This window comes from Pleurodeles waltl, chromosome 2_2 (genome assembly GCF_031143425.1).
Source record: "Pleurodeles waltl isolate 20211129_DDA chromosome 2_2, aPleWal1.hap1.20221129, whole genome shotgun sequence".
NCBI classification, from domain to species: Eukaryota; Metazoa; Chordata; class Amphibia; order Caudata; family Salamandridae; genus Pleurodeles; species Pleurodeles waltl.
Genome location: NC_090439.1, coordinates 484,353,790 through 484,373,990, shown reverse-complemented (window position 1 = coordinate 484,373,990; position 20,201 = coordinate 484,353,790). Strand labels below are relative to the sequence as shown.

Genomic DNA, 20,201 nt, shown 5'->3' with positions numbered 1-20,201 from the left:
GGTGGGTGACTGTGTACCCCAGTGCTTGCATTCCTGTGTGGGACCTTGTGTGATGATGGTTTAGGGGGTTGTATGGGTATGTGCAGTGGCCATGCTTTAGTGATGGGTGTCCATGCTTTGTTGTTGCATGCAGGGCTTTGTGTTGGGATGGGTGGTTTGTGATGTTGGGACATATGTGAGGAGTTGGGGTGCTGGGGTGAGGGTCAGGGTGCGGGTATGTGATAGCATGCAGGTAGGGTAGGGGATGTAATAAATAAGATTTGTCTTACCAGAGTCCATTCCTCCACCTACTCCTGCGAGGCCCTCAGGATGCAGAATCGCCAAGACCTGCTCCTCCCATGTTGTTAGTTGTGGGGGAGGAGGTGGGGGTCTGCCGCAAGTCCGCTGAACCACCCGGTGGGTCCGGAACGCCCCTTCCCCCGTAGATCATTCCACCTCTTCCTGATGTCCTCCCGATTTCTTGGGTGCTGACCCACTGCGTTTACCCTGTTCGCTATTCTTCGCCATAGCTCCATCTTCCTTGTAATTGAGGTGTGCTGCACCTGTGCTCCGAATAGCTGTGGCTCTACCCGGACGATTTCCTCCACCATGACCCTGAGCTCCTCCTCCGAGAACCTGGGGTGTCTTTTCCGTGCCATGGGGTGGTGTAGGTGATGTGTGGGGTGAAGTGTGTGGTGATAAGTGTGCTGATATGTAGTGGTGTGTTGTGTGAGGTGCGTGGAAGTTCTGTGGGTGATGGTGTTGAGTGCCTGTGGGTGCTGTGGTTCTTGGTGGTGTCTCTCTCTGGCCTTCTTTCAGAATTTTTGGTTGTGGGGGTTTGTGGGTGATGTGGGTGTGTGTTTTATATTGTAATGGGTGTGTGGGAGTGGTGTGTGTATGTGTATCAGGTGTGTGTATTTCGAATTGTCCAATGTGGTAGTGTTTTGTAAGAGTGTGTGTATTTTGAGCGCGGCGGTGTGTACCGCCAATGGAATACCGTGTTTGAAAGACCGCAGCGTGGATTCGTGTGTCGTGATAGTGTGGGCGTATTTCTGTTTGCGTGAAGGTGGAGGTTTTGCTTTCGCCAGTTTCTCACTGACCTTTGGTGTGGCGGACTTGTGTGGGTGTCTGAATTTTGGCGGATTCCGAAATGTGGGTCATAATAGAGAGTAAGCGGCTTTTACCGCCAATGTTGTAATGACCGCCACTGTCTCCAAATTAGGTCAAGTAGAAGTAGTGAGGGAGGTGGGACAAAAAAGTGCCAAAACTGAGACTTTCATGACTTGTGGGTTTGATGGTATAGTTGAAAATCCAAAAAGATATGGGGGAATGTTGATAATGTGGATTAATCAATGACCATATGCACAACAACAAGACAGTTGTTTCCACAAACAATACATTTTTATACATGAATGAAGTCGCATCACCACTGTTAGATTCTCCCATCACAAACGCTTCATCAACCCCAGAACGTAGATACATGGTCAGGCAGACTCTGTGACCCAGACTTAATGGTTAATGGCTGCAATGTCACAGGTGGGGTAAAAGTTAGCCGACAGCCAAATACACAAACAGAAAAACTGAGATCAGATCCCATACATAGGCAGCCACACTACAACGGTCCCAAGAGATTGGCCCCAATAAAGCTCACATGTAGTTAGGTACACTCAGCCAATCAGAACACAGCACACACAGCACACACAGTGACCACGCACTACTCAGACTTCTGGACACACACTCACTGACCAACATTATGTCACACTGGCATTCCCTATCTGGAATTATATTTACAACTTCTTGACAACTGTTCGCATCTTTTGTCTTTTTATGACTTTATTACACTCAGAAAAATGAATAAAACCTGCATCAATTCAGCGTACTAGGAGAGAAAGTACTCAGACCCCGGTTCTTTAACTGCTCTCCTGACCGTAATGTTTAATTAAATGAACCATTTATTGTTTTGCCAGATGCCTCTCGTCTTCTGTTTTTTTAAGGTAAATTCTCATTTGAGCAACATATCTTTTCGGTGCATTCCCAGGTTTACAAGTTCTTGTAAATCTCGGAATGTGTCAAAATCCATGGATGTTGCATGGGAACACCCACGCAACTTGCATGGAAATGCCTCCCTTGCAAAGAGTAATGTAACACAGCAATTTGCAGTGCATTACTTTACTCAAGATTTATGAATCCATGCAGGGCCACGCAAGGTGGCTATGCATGACTTAATAAATCTCACTTAAGGTTTGCATTGATTTTGTCCACACTGAGTGGTCCAAGAGTGAAAAAAACTGTCTATTAACATGGCCCTAAGTCTGCGTGATGAAATCTTTACCACCACTACCCCCAGCGGCTCCCTGATGACTACACCTCCTCCTCAGACACTGCCTGCAGCCTTGCCTGCTGGACTTTACCTTCTCAGTACACTGAGGGCCTCATTCTGAGGCCGGCGGGCGGCAGTCGCCGCCCGCCTGGTGGGAACCGCCATATGAGCGCTCCGCGGTCGAAAGACCGCGGAGGCCATTCTGGCTTTCCCGCTGGGCTTGCGGGCGACCGCCAGAAGGCCGCCCGCCAGCCCAGCGGGAAACCCCTTCCCACGAGGAAGCCGGCTCCGAATGGAGCCGGCGGAGTGGGAAGGGTGCGACGGGTGCAGTAGCACCCGTCGCAAATTTCAGTGTCTGCTAAGCAGACACTGAAATTCAAAGTGGGGCCCTCTTACGGGGGCCCCTGCAGTGCCCATGCCATTGGCATGGGCACTGCAGGGGCCCCCAGGGGCCCCACAACACCCCTCACCGCCATCCTGTTCCTGGCGGTCGGAACCGCCAGGAACAGGATGGCGGTGAGGGGGTCGGAATCCCCCATGGCGGCGCAGCAAGCTGCGCCGCCATGGGGGATTCCTCAGGGCAGCGGAAAACCGGCGGGACACCGCCGGTTTTCCTGTTCTGACCGCGGCCATACCGCCGCGGTCAGAATGCCCTGCGGAGCACCGCCAGCCTGTTGGCGGTGCTTCCGCCGGACCGCCGGGGTCGGAATGACCCCCTGATTCTTTTAATTTCTTCCAAGTCTGAAGGTAAGCGCCTACAAGATTCAATCCACTTTTTGTATCTGACTTTCTCTCTATTGCAGACAGCCATATTTTTTTTTACTTTGACCTGGTCGTGTGTGACTAGATGTCCATGGTTGGTGCTTGATGTTTTAGGTGCTAGTTTTTACTTTAAAGTTTTAAAGCTCATAATTCCAGTTCTACTGGTTGGATGTTAGTAGTTTTGGTGTCACGTAATTTATTAAAATGCACTCTATGTTTCTAAATTGGTTTGGTATGTTTTTTGTGTTTTGTTTTCATTTTATTACTGTCTGTGCTGCATAAATAGTGTGCACATTGCCTCTAAGGAAACCTGACTGCTCTTAACAGCACTGTTGCAAAAGAATTGTTGTTGTTTTTTTAATGTGTGTGCAGTATGTTCACTAATTCATCCATGCTGGTAATAATTTTGTGCCAGCTTTCCTTACTCTTGTCATAACAAAAGGAACATTTCCAGAAACTACACTTATTGTCATGCAACAAGCATAACCAGATCCATCACAACCATCTTGACAGCATTTCTACTGGTCACTGCAATTAGGATAGCACTCTTTCCCATTCGGTCAGCTCTTTCCACAATGGTATTTGCTTGTGGATGATACAAACAGGTACATGAATGTTTGATCTCACACATTCCCAAAAACCTTTTCATTTCATCTGAATACCATTATCTGTGATCAATTTAAAAAGAAAACCTTGTTCCCTAAAAATCTCGTCCTTGGCCTTTAACAGTAGTTTTTGTAGTAATTACAGAGTGTTCACAATTAACCACCTGGAATTAACATTTGTCATGACTCATACAAATTTAAGCTTGCCTCCAATACCCACATTTGGTCCAGTAAAATCTATTAACACACTTTGGTGGTCATTACAACCCTGGCGGATGGTGTAAAAGCGGCGGTAAGACCGCCAACAGGCCGGCGGTACAAAAATTGGAATTATGACCATGGCGGAAACCGTCAACAAAGACAGCCTCTTTAACACTCCGACCGCCACGGCGGTACAGACAAACAACGCGGCGGTCACCGCCAACAGACAGGCGGAAGATAATGTACCGCCCACAATATCACAACCTACCAATCTGCCACGTTTTCCGGGGCGGATTCACCGCGGATAAAAACACGGCGGAAACAGCCATTTCAAAGGGAAAACGCTCTCCTCTACACACTCCACAAGGAACAACGACACCGTGGAGCCGGAACTCCATATTCTTCCTGCTCCTATACGAGGATCATCAACGCCGGCGGCGAAGACAACGGTGAGTACTGCACCCACGACATAAGGGAGGAGGAGGCAAAATACACACACGCAACACCCCCACCCCCACCCCGACCCTCACCCACTACAACACACACACCAATGCATATCCAAACATTACAGTAACAACCCCCAACCCCCCCAGAAGAATGCAAAGACCAAAGGAAATAAGTGGAACCATTATAATATTTCAAAATACAGTAACCAAATAAATACATATATATATATATATATATATATATATATATATATATACACATTAAACAAAATATACACCACGATTAGTAGTGCAGGTAATGCACCATTCATTGTCCGTGGACCACTGGGCCCAAAATACATGGGCGAGGCCCACACTAGATACCTGATCAAAACGGAAAGAACACTGCAGGAGCATCAGATAGAAATACAACAGGCACCTCAGGGGGAAGGGAAGGGGGGCACCTCAGCCGGATGAGTGCACCACGCCAGATCCACAAGGGGGCTCCATGTCCATTGATGTATCCTGGGGAGTGCAAAGCCACAGTCTCTCAAGTCTCTACAGTGGATGGTTTGCCCACTGTACCATCCTGGGGAGTGCAAAGCCACAGTCTCTCAAGTCTCTACAGTGGGTGGTTTGCCCACTGTACCATCCTGGGGAGTGCAAAGCCACAGTCTCTCAAGTCTCTACTGTGGGTGGGTTGCCCACTGTACCATCCTGGGGAGTGCAAAGCCACAGTCTCTCAAGTCTCTACAGTGGGTTGTTTGCCCACTGTACCATACTGGGGAGTGCAACGCCACAGTCTCTCAAGTCTCTACAGTGGGTGGCTTGCCCACTGTACCATCCTGGGGAGTGCAAAGCCACAGTCTCTCAAGTGGATGCATGTCTCCACTGGTTCTGGAGGGGGACTGGTGCCCAGAGTGCTTCATCCTGTTAAGGACAGACGGAGTGGATGCATGTCTCCACTGGTTCTGGAGGGGGACTGGTGCCCAGAGTGCTTCATCCTGTTAAGGACAGACGGAGTGGATGCATGTCTCCACTGGTTCTGGAGGGGGACTGGTGCCCAGAGTGCTTCATCCTGTTAATGTCAAAGCCCAGCTCACCTGAGTCCTTGTTCAGTTCTGATGGAGGTTGAAGACAATCCGACCCCACCCTGAAACTGCTTGTTCCAGCACACTAGTTTTTAAAACAGTGCACTAAGACCAGAAGCTCAAGGGAAGGGGGGAAGTGGATAAAATAAAATAAAGAGACAACACCGTTCTTGCGTTTCCACTGTTGAAGTGCTGCACAAATCTGCGGCCCTCTCTGACTTCTGTAGAAACTAGTGCCTAATGAAACATAAACAAAGAACAGATAAGTACAACCTATTCCTAACTGGGTTCCTGACTATCCCTTTATTTATTAAAAATTTTCTTCTAAAAGTACCTCTTGGATCCTGGTCTCTAGTTTCCAGGTTTGGAATGTGTTACTGCTCTGGGATGTGCTTTCTATTACTCTAAAGCTTCTAAAACATTAAACAAATACTGTTATCAGAATTACCAATAACAAACATTCATCTTAATATAACTAAAGCCTAAATTCCCAATAGCAGACTCACTTTTCCCATATTTCCAGAATCTTTTATAAAACAAATACTGTACTTTTACGTCAAAATACAGCATGTAATTTGTGCAAGTCCTTGATTTACTGTTTGCCTCACAAAGTTCCGCAAAGTATTCTTGTAACAAAGAGTTTGAATCACAATGTTCGTGGAAGGTATCTTGTTTCAAATTGTCTATACACGAATCCAGAAATTGTTGTCAAAGTTCTTTCAGGTAATAAAAGTTTTGCACTTACTTGTTGCTGGCAAGAGATACTGATCAGTCTAACCTTGTCTTCTTTCTCTTTTGCAGATTGCTTGTAGGAGAGAGGCTGAGGCAAGGAGGAAACGGAAACCGGAAGAAGGAAGAGTCAGCAGCTGCGCCCATTGAAGCCAATGAAAGTCTGTAGAGAGCAGGAGTGCCAGCGCCGAGGGATCTGTCCTCAGGTAAGTGGGAGGTAGACGAGCACAAGCACTGGGTGAGGCTCGGGGGCTGCCTTTTATAGACAGGGCTGGGTGTGGTCCTCACATGCTGCACATGTCCTTGAAAGGTGTGCAGAGCTGGGTGTGGTTTGAAGAGCTGGGTGTGGTCCTCACATGCTGCACATGTTCTTGAAAGGTGTGCAGAGTTTCAGTTATTATGCAAATGAGTTAAATTAACACATGGCCTAGAGCGGAGTGTTTTAAAGAAGCCTTGGTAAAAGCAAGGCCCAATGTGTAAACAAAACAGCACATTAAACAACATACACAGAAGCCTAGGGGGGGGGGGGAAGGTGAGATAACAAGAAAGGCTTTCAATAGTAAGTTTAAAAGGGAGCTATTACAGAACCCACTAGTGCAGTGAGAGGGGACATGCTCTTTGCTGTGCACAAACCCTAACAGTTAAGGACAGATGGAGTGGATGCATGTCTCCTCTGTTTCTGGAGGGGGCTTGGTGCCCAGAGTGCATCACTCACCCGGTGACGGTCCCAGTTGCGTCACTGCCCCTGCCGCTCATGGGCTAGCGGTGCTTGAGTTGGCGGTCTTTGCCCTGTTCAGCGGTGCTTGAGTTTGCAGTTTCTGACCTGTTCAGCGGTGCTTGCCCCGTTCAGCGGTGCTTGCCATGGCAGTCTTTGCCCTGTTTAGCGGTGCTTGAGTTTGCAGTTTCTGACCTGTTCAGCGGTGCTTGAGTTGGCAGTTTCTGACCTGTTCAGGGGTGCTTGCCATGGCGGTCTTTGCCCTGTTCAGCGGCGCTTGAGTTTGCAGTTTCTGACCTGTTCAGCAGTGCTTGCCCTGTTCAGCGGTGCTTGAGTTGCCAGTTTCTGGCCGGTTCAGTGGTGCTTGCCATGGCGGTCTTTGCCCTGTTCAGCGGTGCTTGAGTTGGCAGTTTCTGACCTGTTCAGCGGTGCTTGCCATGGCGGTCTGTGCCCTGTTTAGCGGTGCTTTCCAAGGCTGTCCTTCATTGCCCAGCTGGGCTGGGGTTGGCGGTCCTTCATTGGGCAGCTGGGCTGTGGCTGCCGGGGCCCTCCTGGGCAGGTGGGCTGTGGCTGGCGGGGCCAGTGACGATTGGGCTGGCCTTCTGGGCAGTGACTCTGGCGGTGGCCTCCTGGCCAGTGACGATCGGGCTGGCCTCCTGGGCAGTGACTCTGGCGGTGGCCTCCTGGCCAGTGACAATTGGGCTGGCGGTGGCCTCCTGGGCAGCGAGGATGATGGCGGTCTTCTCCGCCGTGCTGCTCCTCCCAGACTTTGGCGATTTCTTCTGCCCCTTCCCCACCTTCGGAGGAGTCACAGCTGAGTCGACACTCCCCCCGGGACCCTTGTGAACGGCTTTGCTGCCTGGAGTCTTCCCCCTCTCCCGCCGGGCACTGTCCAACTTCTGGTGCTTCACAGGGGGGGGACTGGCTGTGCTGTAACTCCTTGCCACACTGGCTGGCCTGGTGTCCGGTGCACTCCACAAACCTGTAACAGGCACCACTGGTCCCGGAGATTTTTTGGCTGATGTGCTAGTACGGGACCTATGAGTTGGAGGGGTGGGGGATGGGAAAGAGGTCAAGCTTCGTCAGGAAAAGTTTCTTAGGAACACTGGGATGGGTAGCTGGAGGGGGGTTGGGAGTGGAGGAAGAGGTAGTGGTTGTAGGAGGTGTACGTTTGGTGACTTTGGGTGAAGGTGCATGCGCTGGAGGCTGTCATGAGGTGGATGGCTGTTGGGTGGGTGTGTGCCTGCGTTTGTGTATCTTGGGAGGGGGCGTCACAGACACACTGGGAGAGGACACAGGGGACGTGTGAATGGTAGTTGGGGTGGTGACTGCACGTGAGCGGGGTGTGGTGGTAGGTGTGCTGGAGAGGGACGTAGTGGCTGTAGAGGTAGTGCATGCAGGTGTGAGTGTAGACAAGAGAGGGAGGGAGGAGGGAGACGAGGAGGAGGGGGACACAGTGGAGGCAGTGGATGTTGGTGTGTCTGCATGTGTGTGATGCTTGCGTAGGTGCCTGTGGGATGTGTGGTGCTTATGTTTTGCCTGAGCTTCCCTTGTGTGTTGACGTGTGTGCATGTTGGTCTGTAGGTGTGCTTGGGATAGGCTGAGGTACAGGGGATTGGGTCAGGGTGGAGGGAGTTGGAGGGGGGAGGCTAGAGACGGGGACAATGGCTGCCATCAGTGCTGAGGCCAGAGTCTGAAAAGCTTGCTGAAGGGCCGCCTGACCAGAATGAATGCCCTCCAGGAATGCATTGGTTTGTTGCAACTGCCTCTCTACACCCTGGATGGCATTCAAAGTGGTAGACTGCCCAACAGTGAGGGACCTGAGGAGGTCAATGGCCTCCTCACTGAGGGCAGCGGAGGTGACAGGGGCAGGGGCTGAGGTGCCTGGGGCGAAGGTGATGCCCACCCTCCTGGGTGAGCGGGCACAGGGCGAAGGCTGAGGGTCTGCTGGGAGGGCGGAGCTGGTAGCGGGGTGGCGGCTGTACCTGTAGAAGTGGGGGGCACAGATTTTGCCGCCACCACAAGGGAGCTCCCATCGGAGGACGAGTCCGTGTCGCTGGTTGCAGATCCTGTGACCGCCGTATAGCTCCCCTCACCCTCCGTCCCACTGGTGTATTCCGAGTCCGTGGTGTGGCCCCCCATGGCCATGTGGGATGCAGCTCCCTCGTGCTCCGGTGCCACTGTACCTCTGCCTGATGATGCTGATGCACACAAGAACAGGGAGACCACAAAAAGGGGGGGACGACAGAAGAAAGACAGTTTGAGTGCATGGCTTACCGCTACCGTTGGCGGACAATACAGACACAGCAGCCCCCTGCACTACGCCGCGCTGTTGGGCTCTACAGATGCAATTCCTGGGATATGTCCTACATGGCTATGGTCGACATCTGCACACATAGATGACACAGGGGCATGTACACCTGTACTCGGCACTCTACAGAGGTGGGGTGGGGTGCAACATGGCCTGCATTACGGAGGGGCCTAGTCTAGGGAACTCGCCCTGGCCTAGGGAAACCCACTGCCCTCCTCCCACACCCAGACACCTTCACTGCGCGCAAAGTCCGCTGAATGATGTTGTACTCACCGCCTTGTGTCTGCTGTGATACCCTCAAGCGCCCATCCAACTCCGGATAGGCCACCGCCAGGATCCGGAACATCAGGGGGGTCATGGTTCGACGGGCACCCCTCCCACGTTGGGAGGCCATCCCCAGCTGAGCCTCCGCCGTCTTCTTGCTCCAGCGGCGAATGTCCTCCCATCTGTTCCGGCAGTGGGTGCTCCGTCTGTGGTGGACCCCCAGGGTCCGGACGTCCTTGGCGATGGCACGCCAAATATCCTTCTTCTGGTGGGTGCTGACCTACATGAAATGTACAGGGGTAGAAGAGAAGTCATTACCAACTGCACCGTCTAAGTGAAGGGCCCACATCCCTACCCTTGCCATGTGGCACATGCATTCACAGTCCTTCATGCACGCAGAACTGTGCCCCCTTCCTTCTTACAACCAGCCCTCTCCACACAGCATAGCCCATACAATGTGCTCCCTGTGTACTTACCTGTTGGTCTGGAGGACCGTAGAGTAGTGTGTACTGGGGGAGGACCCCGTCCACGAGCTTCTCCAACTCCTCTGCAGTGAAGGCAGGGGCCGTTTCCCCAGATGCACTAACCATTGTCTCTTCCAGACCGAGGTCACAGCAGCACTTGCAGTGTAGGTCCTCTCCTGTTGAAAATCAGGTATCGAGTGATTGAACAGCTGGAAAATGGCGGCCACGTCCGCGGCAGTGCGTACCATCACCGCCGGCGTACATCGTCATTGGCACCTGGGACCCATAGGGTCCAATGTTAATCAATGCAGCATTGCGCCGCGGTATTCGTCCGCCTACCGCGACGGTGTAGAACGCTAGTGCAGTTACCTCACATCCCATTGTCCCACTTTAGAGGTCAGCCAGCCACCATTTCAGGGGCCCACATGGCCTGATTCACAACTGCGTCACACAGACCTAGGCCTTTTTGCACAACACAAATACAGGCCAGATTCTATGTATGAATGGTGTTCTGTGTAGACTGTGGGTACATACCTCTGAGTTATTTGACTCTGTGGTCGCTGTTGTCCTTCCTAGGCACCGTCCGCTGGGACATGTGAGGAGATGGCGGAATCCTCCGGTGTACCGACCGCTGGTGGACCTGTTGACAATGGAGGAGCGACATTTGATCATCACCTACAGGTTTGACCGTGCCACAATCCAGGAACTGTGTGCCCAGTTGGAGCCAGACCTGATGTCAGCAATCCGCCATCCCACAGGGATCCCCCTCAAGTGCAGGTGCTATCAGTGCTCCATTTCCTTGCAAGTGGGTCTTTTCAAACAACAGTGGCCATGGCATCAGGGATGTCCCAGTCTATGTTTTCCAACGTATTGTCCAGAGTGTTGTCTGCCCTGCTGAAACACATGCGGAGCTACATCGTTTTCCCTCAGGTGGAGAATTTGCCTACAGTTAAAGGTGACTTCTATGCCCTTGGACATATCCCCAACATCATAGGTGCCATTGATGGGACCCATGTAGCTCTGGTCCCCCCACAGGAGTGAACAGGTGTACAGGAACCGGAAGAGTTATCATTCGATGAATGTACAGATGGTATGTTTGGCAGACCAGTACATCTCCCAGGTAAATGCTATGTTCCCTGGCTCTGTGCATGACGCCTACATCCTGCGGAATAGCAGCATCCCTTATGTGATGGGTCAACTCCAGAGGCACTGGGTGTGGTTATTAGGGGACTCTGGTTACCCCAACCTGTCATGGCTACTGACCCCAGTGAGGAATCCCAGGACCAGGGCAGAGGAACGCTACAATGAGGCCCATGGGCGGACTAGGAGGGTGATCGAACGCACCTTCGGCCTCCTGAAGGCCAGGTTCAGGTGCCTCCATATGACAGGTGGTTCCCTATTCTACTCACCAAGGAAGGTGTGCCAGATCATCGTGTCCTGCTGTATGCTTCACAACTTGGCTTTGGGACGACAGGTGCCTTTTCTGCAGGAGGATGGTCCAGATGACGGTGCTGTGGCAGCTGTGGAGCCTGTGGACAGTGATGAGGAGGAAGCAGAGGAAGAAGACATTAACAACAGGGACTCAGTTATCCAGCAATATTTCCAGTGACACACAGGTGAGAACACATTCCTGCCTACTACAAGTACTTTCACACTTCTACCTCCATCCTGTCTGTCGATTTCAACCAGTATATGGTAACTGAGTTGTACATTTCCATTACGGTTTCACAGGTGTGGTTTCCAACGTGTGTCCTCTGCTTAGATTCCTCATGGACTTGAAATGTGTGACATAGGTATGTTGACATTACATTTGATAACGCATTTTTGTCACTGTCATTGCTAATACACATTTTCAAAAGCACAGACTGACTCCAGATTGTTTTGTGCTTCAAGGGTGTTTATTGCAGTGCTCAATATTGGAGGGGGGTTGTAAAATGGTGAGGGGTGATGGTGGAGGAATGTCCATGGCAGGGTCCAGTCTATTAGTTTCACAGGTGCATTGCCCATATGGGCATAGGAAGTGGAGCTGGGGCACTTCCAATATGGACAGGGTTACAAAGTGGGACAATAGGATGACAATCAGGGTGGTCTCATTTCTTGGCGGGCATCGTGCTCTGTCTTGTTCCTGGATCTCAGGGGCCGTTTGGGGGGTGGTTCTCCGTCTGCAGGGGGTGGGGTTGCTGGTGTGGTGGTCCTGTGGCGGTGCCTCCTGTCCACTAGCGCCGGCGGCGGTGGTGGGCAGTTCTTCGTCCATGCTAGTGTCAGGGGCCCCTTGCAGTGCCACAGTGTCCCTCCTGGTGTTAAGTATCTCCTTCTGCACCCCTACGATGGTGGCCAGGGCGGTGCTGATGGTTCTGAGTTCCTCCCTGAACCCCAAATACTGTTCCTCCTGCAGCCGCGGGGTCTCCTGAAACTTGGCCAGGACCGTTGCCATCGTCTCCTGGGAGTGGTGGTATGCTCCCGTGATGGAGGAGAGGGCCTCGTGGAGAGTGGGTTCCCTAGGCCTGTCTGCCCCCTGTCCCACAGCAGCCCTCCCAGTTCCCCTGTGTTCCTGGGCCTCCATCCCCTGGACCGTGTGCCCACTACCACTGCCCCCAGGTCCCTGTTGTTGTTGGGGTAGTGGGTTATCCTGGGTTCCCTATAGTGGTGGACACACAGCTGATTGACGTGTCATGGGGACGGAGGTATGGGCCCGCTGGGTGGGTGCTGTGCTGTTGTTACCAGAGGGTGGAAAGTCTGTGGTGGCCTGTGACTGGGTGTGGAGAACCAACTGTCCCGAGGCCCACAATGGTCTGGGCTGGTCATCTGGATCCAGTTGGACAGAGCTGCTGTCATCACTGTGGGCCTCTTCTGTGGGTGGGGTGGAGATGTCTGGACCCTCCTGTCTGGTGACGTTGGGTAGTGGTCCTGCAGGGGTGTAAAAGCATGATTATTGCATCTGTGTGTGTCATGGTGGGCAATGGGTGGGTGACTGTGTAACCCAGTGCTAGCACTCCTGTGTGGAGGCTTGTGTGATGATGGTTGAGGGGGGTGTTATGGGTATGTGCAGTGGGCATGCTTTAGTGATGGGGGTCCATGCTTTGTTGTGTCATGCAGGGCTTGGGGTTGGGATGGGTGGTTTGTGTTATTAGTATATTTGTGAGGAGTTGGAGTGATAGGGGATGGTGTGAGGGGAGGGGGCGAGTGTGAAAGCATGCAGGTAAGGTGGGGGATATGATAGTTAAGATTTGACTTACCAGAGTCCATTCCTCCACGACTCCTGCGAGGCCCTCAGGATGCAGAATAGTCAAGACCTGCTCCTCCCATGTTGTTATTTGTGGGGGAGGAGGTGGAGGTCCGCCGCCAGTCCGCTGTACCGCGATGTTGTGTCTGGAGACCACGGAACGCATCTTCCCCCGTAGGTAGTTCCACCTCTTCCTGATGTCGTCCCGATTTCTTGGGTGCTGTCCCACTGCATTGATCCTGCCGACAATTCTTCGCCATAGCTCCATCTTCCTAGCTATGGAGGTGTGCTGCACCTGTGTGCCAAATAGCTGTGGCTCTACCCAGACGATTTCCTCCACCATGACCTTGAGCTCCTCCTCCGAGAACCTGGGATGTCTTTGCCGTGCCATGGAGTGGTGTAGGTGATGTGTGGGGTGGTGTATGTGGTGATAAGTGTGGTGATATGTAGTGGTGTGTGGTGTTTTGTGCGTGGAAGTAGTGTGGGTGATGGTGTGAGTGCTTGTGGCTGCTAGTTTGTGGATGGTGGTGTCTCTCTCTGGCCTTCTTTCAGATTTTTGGGTCGTAGGTGTTTGTGGGTGATGTGGGTGTGTGTTTTATATAGTATTGAGAGTGTGGGAGTGGTGTGTGTATGTGTATCAGGTGTGTTTATTTCGAATTGTCTAATGTGGTGGTGTTTTGGAGATGTGTGTGTATTTTGAGCATGGCGGTGTGCACCGTCAATGGAATACCGCGGTTGAAAGACCGCTGTGGATTCGTGGGTCGTGATAGCATGGGCGTATTTCTGTTGGCATGATGGTGGAGGTTTTGTTTTCGCCAGTTTATCACTGACCTTTGGTGTGGAGGACTTGTGTGGGTGTCTGAATTTTGTCGGATTTCGGGATGTGGGTCATAATAGCTGTGGCGGAATTCTGCGGCCGCGGCAGTGTGTTGGCGGTCTTCTGCACGGCGGTAAGCGGCTTTGAACGCCAATGTTGTAATGACCCCCTTTGTCACACTTCACCAGTATCATCCATCACTACACCACATGCTTCATTATCCACTTGCAACATTTTCTCACCTTCCATGCAGTCATCACATCTCTATCCACACACCCGCATAACCATCCATTCATTGCCAACAGATATTTCCCTCTACCTCTTCTTGGTCAAGGTTTCGCCTAAATGACCTTAGTCGAGCAAAATAAAAAATGTCCTTCTCAAACTTTGTGGTGGAACACATTTGTCCCCTCTCATGATGACATTATCATTTAACAGAGACAACTCATCCATCATCTTAACAAACAGGCAAACTCACCTACTCACTACACTTTTCTTTTTCTCCCTATCATAATCAATTTCACCACCCCTTCCAGAATATATTAGTTATTCATTCCTTGGTATCAGTCCTCTTTTAGCACATCACTTTGAATACATTCTATAACCTCCTCAACACTAGTTACAGCTTCTTCTTTTAAAATAATGTCCACATTTGTTTTATCAACATTTTATCAGTTTATAGGTGAACATGACAAACAATAATTTTGACTGTTTTGTGCCGCCCACAAATGTATTCTATGTGGTACCGGTAGTGCTGAAGGTGAGATGCCATACTAACTAATCTAGCTCAATCCTTTCCCACAACCACAGGTAAAAGTATTTTCATTAGTGACTTATAGTCAGTACTGAGTATTACTTGAAGACCTCAAATGTAAGTGCTGAAATATTCCATTCCTCAAGCCATAGCCAATGCCTCTCTCTCAATCACTGAGTAATTCCTCTAGGTGTTAGTCAAAGATCTTAAGGCAAAATCCACAATCTTTCACCACTGGTATGAACTTGAGACAAAACTGTCCCATTAGCAAGAGCAATTGTCTTTAGGCCAACGTCAACTGGAGCTATCACTTCATTTTTACACAAATATTTTTTTATCTTTCAAATTCCTGTTGCAGACTGTTCTCCCACACAAAAGTACAACCCCTCCTCATGAGCTTACACATGTTTCCATTCTCATAAGCAAAACGTAATAAATGTGGAGTACTGTTCTATTAGATCCAGAAAGGACCTCAGTTGATCTTTATAATGAGGAACAGGAGCTTCCCATTTGGTTTTCAACAAATCTTTCCTAGGGCTCACACTGTCTTTGGAGAGAATATGTCCAAGAAGCTCAACCTCCTCCATGAGAAATTAGCATTTTGCCTTCTTAAGAGTTCGCTCAGACTCAGCAAGTCTGTCCAACATGTGTTTGAGGGTAACATTATGACTTTTAATAGTTTTAGCAAACACAAGAATGATGTATTTTAAAAATATTATACTGTCACAAGAATGATGTATTTTAAAAATATTATACTGTCCTCTACAAACCTCACCCATGATCCTTTGAATAACTCTGTCAGTGAATGGTATTCTAAATGGCTCTGAGGGAGCTGGAAAATACCTTCCTTAGTTATAAAAAGCTACAAGTGGTTTAGAATATTTATATAACTTAATCTGCTGGTGCACACCATTCAGATCTATTTAATTTGAAAAATTGTCCCCATTAGCACAAAACCAGTTCAATTATGTTGAGCGAAGAGTCATTGTCAACCACTATATTCAGACTGATACTGTGAATATTGACACAGAACCTCACACCTTTATTTGCCCTTTCTTTGATCAAAACTCAGAAAATCTAGCTGGAAGTCCCTATTGATTCAATAACACTGTCTTTCAACATGTTATGAAGTTGTTTTTTTTACCTTTTTTCTTGTTAATATTGGCATCCTCCTTAATTTATGTTGAATTGGAATTGCATTGGGGGTAATGATAGTCTTATGTACACAATCATTAGGTTCTTCCAATTTATCTGCAAAGACCCGTTTCATACCATCAGCAATTTCATCCACTGAAACGTCCTCTACTACCATAATCTGATTGGTGGCTCTCTGGTTAATAGTTTTATGTAAAGATCGTATTGATGTAACCAACTTAAAATTTGAAACTGACATATGCATGTTCCCCATTAGTTGTCTGTCTGGAAATTCAAACTTAGTTAACATATGTCCAATTATGCCAATGTTTCCCCCTGATAGCTACCAGGATTTGTATCTTTCAGTAAGAAATGAACATGTGGCCACTCCTGCAAGAACATATACGTAGGAACAACAGTATAAAGGGAACCTGAGTCTACCCTGAGTTAAACAGTTCTCCCTTTAACATTAAAATCAGCTTTTGATCTGCAAGGTCTGCCAGCACCATTCTTATTATCATTAACACATAAAAGTCTTTCCATTTTCCCACACACTGCATTCTCATTTTTGTTCCCATCAAATTGTCTTTTTATCACAACAACTCTTTTTGGAATTGTTCCTACACATACACGCAAAGTACATTTTGTGTTAACATTTCCTGCATTCCTGTCCTACAACAAAACAAAAATTAGATTTTGGATTGTGAAGTATACTGCCACATCTAGAACGACATCTGTTGAACTGTTTATGTGATGCTCAAGCTTTTCTAGGGTTGTTAATCCTGTTGGTTACAAACAAAATTCCTTCATTTTCATTCTCCACAAAAGTGACCCCCGAAACTTTATTCTCTCTACTTTCCATCTTCCACATCCAAAAGACAGAGGCCCTCATTCTGACCTTGGCGGCCTTTCCGCAAGACCGCCGAGTTACCGCCGCGGTGAAGACCGCCGACCGCGGCGGTATGCCGCTGTGCGTATTCCGACCGCTGGGAGCGTTCTGCCGGGAAACCGCCAGCAGCCACACTGGCGGTCGGCGGGAAAGTGGAGACTGGTCAACCTCCACCGCCACGCCAGCAGAACACCGCCCACAGAATTACGACCCACATATCTGTGTGGTGGTCTTCTGTTGGCGGTGTTCTGTTGGCGGTCACCTCCCCATGGCTCCCGTTGCCTCCCGGAGGACCAACGCACAAGGTAAGTTGATCGTCCGTTAGGGGAGGGGGTGGGGGGGTGTTGTGTAATGTGTGCGTGCATGGGGGTGTGCGTGTGAGTGTGTAGAGGGGGTGTGTGAGTGCGTGTATGCGGGCGGGGGGTGCTGCTGTGTCTATGGGTAATGTGTGCAGTTCGGCGGGTGCGCATGTCTGCATGTATGTGTGCGGGTATGTGTCCCCGTTGTGTATGTGTGTGTGTAGGGGGTGTGTGCATGTCGGGGTGCATGTATGTGCATGTCGGGGGTGGGGGTGGGGAGGGGGTTCGTACCACCTCTGGGTGGTGGCAGGGGGGTGGAGGGTGTGGGGGGAGGACTCGTGGGGGGTAGTGGGGGGTGGGGGAGACCCCTATCAGTGCCAGGGAAGGAATTCCCTGGCCCCGATAGTGCCTACCGCCATGGTTCGCATGGCGGTTCCCGACCGCCAGAAACCGCGGCAGTAAGCAGGGTCATGATACCGTTGGCGGTCTTGGGACGACCGCCGGGCCGGAGTGCGCAAACTCCAGCCCGGCGGTCATGACCGCCGTGGCGGTCGGAGTGGGGAAGTGGCAGTCGATCGCGGCGGGGACCGCCGCGGTCAGAATGCCATTTTTTTGACCGCTGGTCTGTTCGCGGTCCGACCGCCGCCGACCGCCAAGGTCAGAATGAGGGCCAGACTGTTCAAGCACTTTAGCTATCTCACTGGCATCTTTCAAAGACAAATTCCTAGCTGTCCAAAGCCTCTCTTGTATTTTTTACTGTTACACTGTACTATTAACTAGTCACACATCAATTCATCAACCATTGCACCAAATTGGCATGTAATAGACATTTCTCTTAACCTGGAAACACAGTCATCCACAGGTTCACCCACCTTTTATGGTTGGGTATAAAATTTGACTAGTAGAAAATGTACAAAGAAAGGGTCTTCTGGGTAATAATGGCCCTGCTGGACTCAACTCACTGGGTTGACGAAACCCTAGAAAAATCACCCTACTGCCAAAATGTCATGAACCAAAAAGTCCAAAAAAGGAAAACATAATAACATAGTTTGATTTAAAGAACAATTACATGCAATTGTTGAACATCTCAATACAATTTTAATTTCATTAGTTCTTTATTTTCATTTTTCAAGTTTGTATCTTCAAGTATGTAACATTACTTCCAAAATGCAGTGTAACTTGTTTAAATGTTATTGATGTAATACAGTCTAACAATTTCAAATTTCAATCGAGTCGCTTTCCATTCACATCAATAATTGGTTTCTTTGATGTTGTACAGTCAACATGTATTTCGTGGCTTAAAGTGAACTTCTGCTTCTTCAGGGTCTTAATGAAATCTCCACATGAACTAATATCATTGGAATATCCTTCAAAAAACCGCAAATCATCTCATTTAGTTCAACTATCACATTAATTCTTCCAAAACGTGCCAAAACTTTTAAAAGGATTCAAAATTCATCAAGAAATTCACCAATTTGTAACCCTGAATTTCAATATCAGGTTAAATGTCCCATATCTCTTTATTAATAAATAATTTATTCTAGTGATCTTCCTGATCTCCGCCACATGTTCATCATCCCGCCAGCCACTCATGAGGTGTTCATAAAATAAATGTAATTGTTCTTTAATTCAAATGGTATAACATCTAAACCTGCTTATGACCACATTGCTCTCATTGCTAAACCTGTTTTCCAACATTTGTACTGGTTTTCTGTACGTATTAGTGAAATGTTGACCATCATGATTCAAGACAATGAGTAAGTGCTTAAAATATGTTGTCCCTCTTAGCTAAGAGTTCTCAAATTATAGCATTTTTCCTGGATGGACACAAGTCTTTCCCATCAAGTGATTTCAATAGTTCTCAAAAATATCTATTCATTCTTCCCACTCAATGGGTGGAGACCCAGCTTGAGTAAAAAATAATGGTGTTGTTATTATTCCAGAAGGGTTGAAGATTCTTTACCCTTTACCTGTGCAAATAATCCTTCAACTATTTCCACTGCCACAGAAGTCTGTTGCTTGATTGTCCTAATTCTATCTCCACAGATAACTGTAAAATTGCTGTCCTTTTTCTGTTTCTCCCAGTTTGACAAGCATATCCAAAGAGCTGGAGACATTAAGAACAGAGGAGAGATCATGGAGCAACACCCAAAGCAACAATAAATCATCCTATCCTTTGTTGAATGCCGCAGTTGTGTGAAAGAAATAGTGATTTGATTTCCTACATGCTGGGCAGTCTCCAATGCACATTTAGAGAATAAATGGTAGGCACACCCGCAGTCGCTCACAAATGGGCAAAACATGTTCACTCCCTCATCATGACATAGCCTTAACACCAATGCACTGAGGGAGTGAAACTGCTTCCATTTGATCTTGCAGTGTAAATAAATTATTACCTCACCAAGGTACTGAAATTAAATGACAGTCCTTCAGTCACTTAGCATTTTCACCAAAACACATTCCTTGAGCAAGCAGGAGTTCTCTGCCAGTTACATTGACTTAACTCTGACCTTTAAGCTCACGGTCATGAAACGGTGCAGGGTCGCACAGTAGGTTCTCTCATTGAGCAGGAGGTTGTTATGGGGCTGTGCTAGTTCTCATCGCCAAATCTTGCAAAGCAGACAAGATCATGGTGCCTTTCAAGTAGCTTTAATGTAGGAACAGCCATACTGCTGTCCTCCCTCACCAGATTGCATGAACTGACCATCGTGGAGCTGCCATGTCAGGCACAGAACGTCACAATTAATATTACATTAGGGGCCACATGTACGAAAGCTTTTTCCCATAGACACAGAATGGGTAAAATCCTTTGGTACATCTGGCCCTAGATTCTCAGGTTCGATCAACTAACTTTAACACATAATATAACAATGCTCTACGACTAGTTTCTCAAAAGAAGCCTTCTCTTGTTCAGCTGCAAATTGTTCGAGCTCCCTTCTTGTCAGGATTCGCCAAGTGTCTGTCTCCATCGGAGGAAATCTAAAAATGTTTGTCTCACTTTCCCAGCTGCCTTTTTGTGATATATTTTAACTGTCGGGTTTCTTTGTCATAAATCCTATTTTTTCACTCATCTGCCATGTAAATCGCGCTTTTGCCCTTAGGTTATAGTCCATAAAACAAATACATTAAGTAAATAATAAAAAGCAATCTTTGCTTGTTGGTCTGGAGAACAAAAGAAAGAGGAATGGTTTCATAGTGCAATTGTCTAACCTCTTTCAA

The 20,201-nt window shown here is 48.7% G+C and overlaps 1 long non-coding RNA gene across 1 annotated transcript in view; it reads left to right on the top strand.

Moving 5' to 3' along the window:
• LOC138282420 (uncharacterized) overlaps positions 1-19,983 on the top strand; it is a 65,375-nt gene extending 45,392 nt beyond the window's left edge. The window contains exon 3 of the long non-coding RNA XR_011200950.1: positions 19,068-19,983. This is a non-coding gene — a long non-coding RNA (uncharacterized lncRNA). The remainder of the gene's footprint in view (positions 1-19,067) is intronic.
• The last annotated feature ends 218 nt before the right edge of the window (positions 19,984-20,201 follow it).